The sequence below is a fragment of the Mus pahari genome, chromosome 14 (genome assembly GCF_900095145.1).
Source record: "Mus pahari chromosome 14, PAHARI_EIJ_v1.1, whole genome shotgun sequence".
Taxonomy (NCBI): Eukaryota; Metazoa; Chordata; class Mammalia; order Rodentia; family Muridae; genus Mus; species Mus pahari.
Window position 1 is genome coordinate 84186959 of NC_034603.1, and position 9437 is coordinate 84196395.

A 9437-nucleotide genomic window follows, 5' to 3' on the forward strand; every position below is an offset into this window, starting at 1 on the left:
ACACCCTGGGACAAGCATGTACAAACCATCACAGCCCTCGTGGTGACGGAGAAATAAAATCAAACCCTACTGCTTAGCCACACGCTTGGTTCTTTGGAGTCCTGGAGGTGACTGGGTTGGTAACCTCTTTGTGAAGCTTTCTGCGTACCTGGAGAGTGAGCGAGCCGTATCGTGAGGTAAGGCTCCAGGATCCATGCCGCCTCCCTCAGTCTCTGTAGTGGGAAATACTTTTCTTTTTTTTTAAACCAGAGGAGAGCACAAACGCACTCCCCCACTACCACAAATTATGTAGTCGAGTTTCCCACATTTGGGGAAATTGCAGGGGTCAGCACATCCGGAGTGCGGTGGATAAGCCTCGCCCTGGGAAAACCACCTTCGTGATCATGGTATTTCCCCTGCCAGGTAAATATGAAATACTATCTTCTACTATGAAGCATCTACCAGCGTTCATGGGGGAGGGTCTGTCTCCACCTTGCTGAGTCACCACATTCCCAGCTGGCCTGTCTGCAGCTGGAGTGGCCTTCCTGCCCCGTCCCCTACTCTTCTGCCTCCCACTTTGCCCATGGAAGGAGTTAAATATACAGCTGGCCTCTGTCGCACTGCTGTCCTGGGTTTTTGAGGTCTCGTGTATCCCCATCTGTAGGCATGGTGACAGGAAATGGCTTAGAAAGAAATGTCACCAGCAGCTGTGGAGCCAGGGCCAGCAGAGGAGAAGGGCGGCAGCTCACGTGGCTCCTCCAGGCAAAGGCACAGCTTATATCCCAAAACTCCAGGGATCCCCTGTGCCTGGCCACTTCAGCCTGGCAGCCAAGAGCCTGGAGGAAGAGTCTTGGAGGCACACAGCCACGGGTCCTCTGCCTGCTGGCACCTTGGGCCATCTGCATTGCTAGTGTCCTAAGCAACTGTCTCAGTCAGGGTCACTGTTACAGGGATGGGACACGGTGACCAAAAGCAAGTTGGAGAGGAAAGGGTTTATTTGGCTTACACTTCCACATCACTGTCTATCATCAAAGGGAGTCAGGACAGGAACTCAATCAGGGCAGGAACCTGGAAGCAGGGGCTGATGCAGGGGCCATGGAGGGAGCTGCTTACTGGCTTGCTTCCCCTGGCTTGCTCAGCCTGCTTTCTTACCACCAACCAAGAGACAGCAACACCCACAACAGGCTGCCCTTCTACACAAGACTACCTGTATCCCAGGCTTATGGAACCATTTTCTCAGTTAAGACTCCTTCCTTCCCAGCCAGAGTATCTTCCCCTCAGAACTTCCAGGCTCCACACTGTGCACCTTGGGATTCTGGGGCATGTTGGAGTTCCCAGGGGAGCTTTAAACCACTGGTGCCAGGACCCCTGACTCCTGATGCAGCAGCCTGGAAGGAAGTGCAGTGGTGAGGCAGAGTGAGCCTTAAAAAGCCTCCAGACAGCCTCTGTGTCGCCGCAAACGTAGCCCCATCTCCGTACGCAAACGCTGACAGAAACGTTAAGAGAGGTTTATTCTGGGTTTCCAGAGTTTCAGTTCATCTCATCAGGAGTGGGAGGGGCTCATGTCATAGAGGCCAGAAGTAGGAGGGGAGGGGAAAGGAAGAAAGGAGGAGAAGGGAGTGGAGGGGAGGAGTCAATGCTGTGAGCTTTTCTCTTTGCCACGCCCCCTTTCCCTCTGGCTCCCAGACTGGACTGGCACTGTCAATCAGGGACTGGCTCCCCCTTAGTCCTCTGTGGAAACACCCTCGTGAACACGTCTAGAGTGCTTCCTTCGCTAACCTGATCAGCACTTAATAGTATTAACCATCACACCAAGGCTAGCTCAGACTAGTACCGAAAGACTGCCTCCCCCCGCACCCCCCCCCCGCACCCGCCGGTGCTCAAGGCCTGGGCTGGCTTCCCTGCACCCACAAAAGCAGCAGCTCAGCGCTGTCCGTAACCACAGTTCCTGGGGATCCGGCGCCCTCTTCTGGTTTCTCTCCACATTGCATGTATGTGGTTCGCAGACACATGCAGGCAATCACACATACATTAAAATAAAATTGTTTTTAAAAGCCAAGACAATAATTAACACCAAGAAAAAAATTGTAGAAGAAATAGAAAGTCGGTATTTCCTCAGGCGCAGCACACACACAGTGAGCGCTTACTTAACCAAAGAGTGGGACACGCCCTGTTGGGAAGACCAAGAAGAAGGTCAGGGAGGGGCGAGAGTATAAACGCCAGGTTCTCACGTGCTAGAAGAGAAAATAAACAGGCAATATTTTTACAGTGTCAACTCGGGAGAAAACAAAACAACATCAACAACCCACTGACCGGGTAGAAAAGCCTTCCAGATAGCAAGGCTTGGGCTCAAGGCAGCGGCACCGAGGCTGCAAGACGGCTCTTCCGTGTCTCAGGCGTGAGCGTGTTAGCATTGCCACTGGGTTTGAGAAGGATAGTTAAAAACAAAAGAAGACAGCGGGCTGTGAAGCCACTATATCTCAGAAGACCCCACCCAACTCCGGCCCCGGTTACCTGCAGCAGCACAAAGGAAGGCCAGGGCATCCCTCACTGTACCAAACATCTCGAGGGGGGAGACAGACAGACAGACAGACAGACAGACAGACAGACAGACAGACAGACAAGGTGTGGTGCCTCACTCCTGCAATGTCAGCATCATTTAGGAAGCAGAGGCAGGAGGCTCCTACAAGTTCAAGGCCAGCTTAGCCACACAAGTTTCAAGCTAGCCAGGGCAACATAAAAGAGACTCAGCTGGCTCAGCTTGTCCACAGGGGCAGCAGCAGAAGATTCCAGCCTCTGCCATGTCCCCTACATCCTGTGAGCTGTGGACTGCCTCCCTGTCCTTCCAGGCCATGTGTTTTTAAATGTCCCTAAAAAAGGAGCTAAGCCTGTAGACCAGGCGTCAAGGGACTCAGGTTCATTGCCAGACCCACACCACACCCCAAGCTTCTGTAGGCAGTCCCTCCCCACCCCACCCCCACTTGCCTGCTGCACTCCCTTGGTTTCAGGTCCCTCTCCACGTCCCCTGAGAGCCTTAAGTCCTTTGCATACATGGCCAGCCACTCCTCTGGCCTTACCGCCCAGCCGCTCCTCTGGCCTTACCATCTGTTCTTCTATCTCTAGCACTAAGACCCTCGGAACCTTCTGGAAAGACAATGTCTATTCCAATCACTTCCTCTTCACCCTGCTGGCAAGAAGGGAGTCCATTCTAGGGTCATGGGGCAGCTGAACCCACACCTGACCCTGGACAGATTCAATTTGTCATGCGCAGGGAAGAGAACACAATGTGTACCGGGTGTGAATGTGTGGGTGATGCCTGGCGACAGAACAAACCAGCAGGCTTCACAGATCACAAAGGCGCAGTGAGGGCAGGCCAGCTGGCTCAGCTGATAAAGGTGCTTGCTTGCCACCAGAGTCGAACCACTGAGTTTGATACCTGGTCCCACATGGTAGAAAGAGAAGCCCAACCCCTGACTGTTCTCTGCCTACACACACACACACACACACACACACACACACACACACACGCGCGCGAGCAGAGCCTGTGGGCATACACACACACATCTACTTAAACAAAAATGTCTTAAAACAAATAACAGATAAAAACACACCAAGAAGGGCAGGAAGGGGTTGGCTGGTTTGAATAATCCCTGAACTAGCAGGGAAACTGAGTCCACAGCACAGGGCTAACCAGGAACAGCTCAGCCCCCTTGATGAGGAGGGGGTTCAGTTTCTACCCACAAGAGCAGAGGGGGAGCGAGCCCAGAGCCCACCTGTGGGAGGCTCCTGGCTACACCAACATCCACATAGCTTTCTTTCTCCAGAAGCTTCATCCCAGCCATCCCCCAGTGGTGGATCTGCCTCCTCCTGGGACAGAATGGGTGCCCTGGGGCTTGATTTATTTTAAGTGTCAATTTTTCTCTTCCCACCACCAGGGAACATTCGGTTTCCAAGGTGCTGAGGCTGGCAAAGCGTGGGGAGGGGAGAGAGGTGTCCATCTGCGGCTGTCCCTCCCCCGCTGGTCTGACTCCCCAGAGCCCACAGCAAAAATTCAACTCTTCTGTAGACATTCTAGCCTTCCCTCTGTCCCCTCCCCCACAGCCCCTGTCCCCGCCATCTTCAGCTAATTAATGCCAATTCTGTCCTGGAAGCATCTTGAGTCTCAGACTGGAGTGTTTGCAGACACTCCCAGGAGCACAGGTCCTGGTCCTGCGGGAAGTGCGCGGGGGGGGGGGGAGGCAGATGGAGGCAGATGGGGGGAATGGAGTGGGGGGCATGAAACAGCTTGCTGAGTGAGTGCTGTCACCACATTTCTAGGCTCTGGATTTGACCCAAATGTGGTGGCTCACACCTGTAAATTCAGCACTGGAAGCCGGCACTGGAAGATTGCTTTTAAGTTAGAGGTTGGCTTGAGATATATAGCGAGTTCCAGACCAGCCTGGGCTATGGAGTGAGACCCTGTCTCAAAACAAAACAAAACAAAACAAAAAAAAACAAGCAACGTGCCCACAGCAATGTGAATAAATAGTGTCCTGCTCACTGATTATGTGAGCACCAAAGGAACAGATGGGATGCATCCAGGTGGGGCGGTGGTGGCACACGCCTTTGATCCCAGGACTTGGGAGGCAGAGGCAGGTGGATTTCTGAGTTCGAGGCCAGCCTGGTCTCAAACACACACACACACACACACACACACACACACACTCACACACACACACACATTCACTCACACACACACTCACACACACACACACACACACTCCCACCACTATCCTGCACGTATGTGGCCCATATTGAGCTCAGCAGCAGGGCAGGGACCAGGCTTGCTGAAACCTCGGGTAGAGCCCCGCCCAGCTCTGTTCTTGCTGCTGTATGGCTTGACTACACAGGGGCTGCTTGGGGACTGGCCGTCCAGGGACACAAACAAGGGTCTGACACTCTGCAGGGCCTGGGAGCAGGGTAGGCAGGGAAGAGCCTGAATCTAGTAAAGATCTTGAGAAATCACCCTATGGTGGACAGCACATGATTCAGGGAAGGGGTCAAGAGCTACCAGGCTGCATAGCACATGCTGAACTCATCCACAGACCCGATCTCACTTTGTCATGAGGATCCCATCTGGCCACATAGCTAAGGACCTGGTAGTCCCAGCTCATGGGGGTACAGAACACATGTGCTGCACAGAGAAAGCCCAGAAGAAATGGCACAGGAAATGTATCCAGGGCTAGAAAGCCACGTTCTGAAGGAGTACAGGGGACAAAGCTGGAAACCTCCCAAGGAGCCAGGTTCGTGGTTCACCAGGCACGGTAACTGGCTTAGAAGCAGAGACGCAGCTTCTGGGGCAACCGATGGCATCGAGGTGGAAAGAGCGACCTCCTGGGTTTTCTTCCAATATCAGGAGGTCACCAAGCAGAGCCAGGCTCAGGTACCCTATGGGTATGGGGCAGGGTTAGGACCAGAAAGCTGGTCACCTGGGTGATGAGGATCAACTGTCCCATCTGCCACCACCTTGAGCAGTTACCTGAATGTCCCCAACTATGCCGAGTCCCCAGCCATTCATCTCACCCTTGCCTGGCTGTGTCTCTCCCTTCTGCCAGAAATACCTGGCACCACTAAGGAGCAACCGAGGCACAGGGCCCCTGTGTCTGCTTAGGTCCTGACCCAGTGGTGGTAACCACGGGTGGCAAAGCACGGCTTGGGAGCTATGGAAGTTTATGGTTAGTTCTGTGGTACCCGGGTCACATCGCAGTTGGTCAGTAAAAGGTGTTGTATGTGTATTTGTGTCTCTGTGTGTACATGCCTAGGTGTGTCTGAGTCTCCGGGTTTATCTGTGCCTGTGTGTGTGCACATGTACATGTGTTTATAGCTCCAGATAGGAGGGTTAAGACCAAGCATTACCTCAGAAAACCTGGAGCAGAATCAGTTCCCTGTAGTTACAAAGCATACACGCCAGCCCACATACAGTCACGCAGGCATGCACACATATGCACATATGCATGTACAAGCTCATTTGTTCTCTGCAGTCCTGAGGGCACTCTGTATGCAGGCCTGATCCCACACAGTCACGCATGCAAGCACATATACATGCAAGTTCGTGTTCTCTACTCTTGAGAATTAAGGCACCCGCAGAGCCTCCTGCCCTTAGCAGGATGGGTGGGTTGGATGAGAGCCCACATCACCTGAGGCAGCCGATTTCCTACCAATCCCAGAAGCAACTGCCCTTTCCACTGCCCCCTGCTGACTGGCTTTAGGGAGTCCCCAGGCAGCAGAGCTGGGGAGCTAGCTGGAGGCACCCCAGTCTCAACTCCTGCCTCCCAGAACTTGTGTCATCCCCAGGTCAGCAAGCACCCTCTGCAGAACTGGCCAAGCCGCTGTCCTTGGAGCCTGCCCAGGCAAAGTGAACTCACTCCAGGGCCTTCCTTCCGGGATGGGTGGCTGTGGCCCTCTCCCACGGAGATATTCGCTCTCATTTCTTCTCCACACGTTGAAGCACCTAGAGGTGTTGTTCGGAGCGCCCCCTGGTGTCCAAGAGCCATAGTACCAGGGACATCTGAAGTGTCAGGGTGAGGGGTTCTCCCTCTCCTCCCCCAGGCCAGCCTCCCCTTCCTCCAGAGTCCGAGGAATAAGAGACAAGGACTGACTGTAGGTTCCCTTGGACAGCAGAGGAACCTTTCACATTGGCACTGGCGACCCTGAGAGACACCTCACTGCAGGGTGTGAAGACTGGAAGGATTCTGCCCAGCCCAGGATTTAGTTCAGGGCAGGGAGTATAGTCACCCAGCCTGCTAAGGGCAGGAGAAATGGTGTGTGTGTGTGTGACAGTGTGTGTGCATGCATGTGTGTGCAAAGGGGTGTGTGTGACAGTGTGTGTGCATGCATGTGTGTGCAAAGGTGTGTGTGTGACAGTGTGTGTGCATGCATGTGTGTGCAAAGGTGTGTGTGACAGTGTGTGCATGCATGTGTGTGCAAAGGGGTGTGTGTGACAGTGTGTGTGCATGCATGTGTGTGTAAAGGGGTGTGTGTGTAAAGGTGTGTGTGTATGAGAGAGAAAGCATATATGTGTGCGTAAAGGTGTGTGTGAGAGAGTGTGCACGCATATGTGTGTGTAAAGATGTGTTGTGAGAGTGTGTGTACATGCATGTGTGTAAAGGTGTGTGAGAAAGTGTGCGTGTGTGTGTGTGTGTGTGTGTTATATGTGTGGTCATACACTATGGACATATACATGGTCCATGTGTATGTGGAGGCTGGAGGTCAATGTTAGGAAACATTTGCCATCCACAGCCACCTCATTCATTGAGGCAGGATCTCTCAATCAAACCCAGAACTCATTGATGTGGCTAGTCCTGTTAGCCAGCTTGTTCTGGGGACCTGTCACCTTCTGAGGTTGGAATTAGAAGTCACTGACCTAGCATTTATGCATGATCTAGGGATCCAAACCCCAAATTCTGAACTATAACCCTGGTTCTCATGCCTGCAAGACAAATACTTTAGCCACTAGGCTATTTCCCAAGCCTGCTTTTGTTTGTTTAAAAGTGCTCCATTGTGGCTGGAGAGATGCTCAGTGGTTAAGAGCACTGACTGTTCTTCCAGAGGTCCTGAGTTCAATTCCCAGCCACCACATGGTGGCTCACAACCATCTGTAATGGGATCCAATGCCCTCTTCTGGCGTGTCTGAAGACAGCTACAGTGTATCCATAAAAATAAATAAATCTTTAAAAAAAGAAAGACCCAAACTTTGGTTGGTGTCAAAATAAATAAAAGTGCTACAGCCTTTCTGGTTTTTGTTGTTGTTGTTGTTGTTGTTGTTGTTTGTTTTGGCTTTTTCGAGACAGGGTTTCTCTGTATAGCCCTGGCTGTCCTGGAACTCACTTTGTAGACCATACCGGCCGGCCTCGAACTCAGAAATCTGCCTGCCTCTACCTCCCAAGTGCTGGGATTAAAGACCTGCACCACCGCCTGTCTTAGCCAGCCTTTCTGATAAGAGCATGCACCTGACTGGGCCCTGGTTTGCTGATGGCCCTGCTCTGAGTCCATGGGACTGTTCACTCACTGTCTCCACAGTTCACTGTAGAAAATGTGGAAAATCTGGCATTGCAAGGAAGGAACCCACAGCCCTTAGCTCTAGTGCTCACTGGCTCCTGGCTTTCCCCTGCAGATGCAGACCATCCACACACCAGACAGCTGCTGCACCAGGTGCAGGTCTGCCCTGCCTCTTCCCTGCATACAGCCTCACTCGGTCACATGGCTTCAAAGATACTTTGTAATTTTTCATGTGTCTGTCTATGTGCCTGGGAGAGCAGGTGCCCAAAGAGGCCAGAGGCAGTGGTTCCCTGGAATGGAGTTATAGGCTGCTGTGGGCATCCAAGATGGATGCTGGGAACCAAACCTGGGTCCCCTGGAAGGCCTCATAACTGCTGAGTCAGCTTTCCAGCATCCCCAAAGATATGCTTAATGGCTCAGTACTATTTCACCTTCCGACTGTATTCTTCTTCCTTCTTTCTTTGTTTCTTTGTTTCTTTGTTTCTTTCTTTTTCTTTTCTTTCTCTTTTCTGTTTTTTTTGGGGGGGTGTTTTTTTAAAAAAGATTTATTTATTTTAAGTATATGAGTATTCTATTGCTGTCTTCAGACACACCAGAAGAGGGCATCAGATCCCATTACAGATGGTTGTGAGCCACCATGAGATTGCTGGGAATTGAACTCAGGACCTCTGGAAGAGCAGTCAGTGCCCTTAACCACTGAGCCATCTCTCCAGCCCAGGTCACCTGCTTTTAAGCCACTCTGTGAAATGGGAGCTGTAGGGCTTATTTTCATGCACCCTCTTTGCTCTGTATATTAACGAGGGGCACAAGACCTGGGATGTCTTCCCAAGACCCAACCTTTGCTACCTCAGAAGTGTGTATGCACACACACACTTGTGTGGCACCTGAGTGTTCCTATGCCAAAACTTGCCCAATGAGAACACAGCCTTTCTGGGAGTCAGTCGAGAAGAACTGAAGAGGAAAGCAAAGGGCTCAGTTAGTAAAGGACTTGCCAGGCCTGAGCTCCGACCCCCAGAACCTCAGCTAAAGGCAGAGCACAGAGCACGGTGATATCTATAATCTGTGCCAGCAGTGTAAGCACGGCGATGTCTGTAATCTGGGCCAGCAGTCTGAGCACGGCGATGTCTGTAATCTGGGCCAGCAGTGTGAGCACTGTGATGTCTGTAATCTGGGCCAGCAGTGTGAGCACGGCGATGTCTGTAATCTGGGCCAGCAGTCTGAGCATGGCAGTGTCTGTAATCTGGGCCAGCAGTGTGAGCACGGCGATGTCTGTAATCTGGGCCCAGCAGTGTGAGCACGGCAATGTCTGTAATCTGGGCCAGCAGTGTGAGCACGGCAATGTCTGTAATCTGGGCCAGCAGTGTGAGCACTGTGATGTCTGTAATCTGGGCCAGCAGTGTGAGTATGTCACTCTGGTGCTG

General features: G+C 52.3%; 1 non-coding gene across 1 annotated transcript; it reads right to left on the reverse strand.

Annotated features, from left to right (window-relative positions):
* Positions 1 to 246: 246 nt before the first annotated feature.
* On the reverse strand, positions 247 to 410 carry LOC115065404. Its single transcript, XR_003845196.1, has one exon. It is a non-coding gene; the product is annotated as a U1 spliceosomal RNA (small nuclear RNA).
* Between the last annotated feature and the right edge of the window lie 9027 nt (positions 411 to 9437).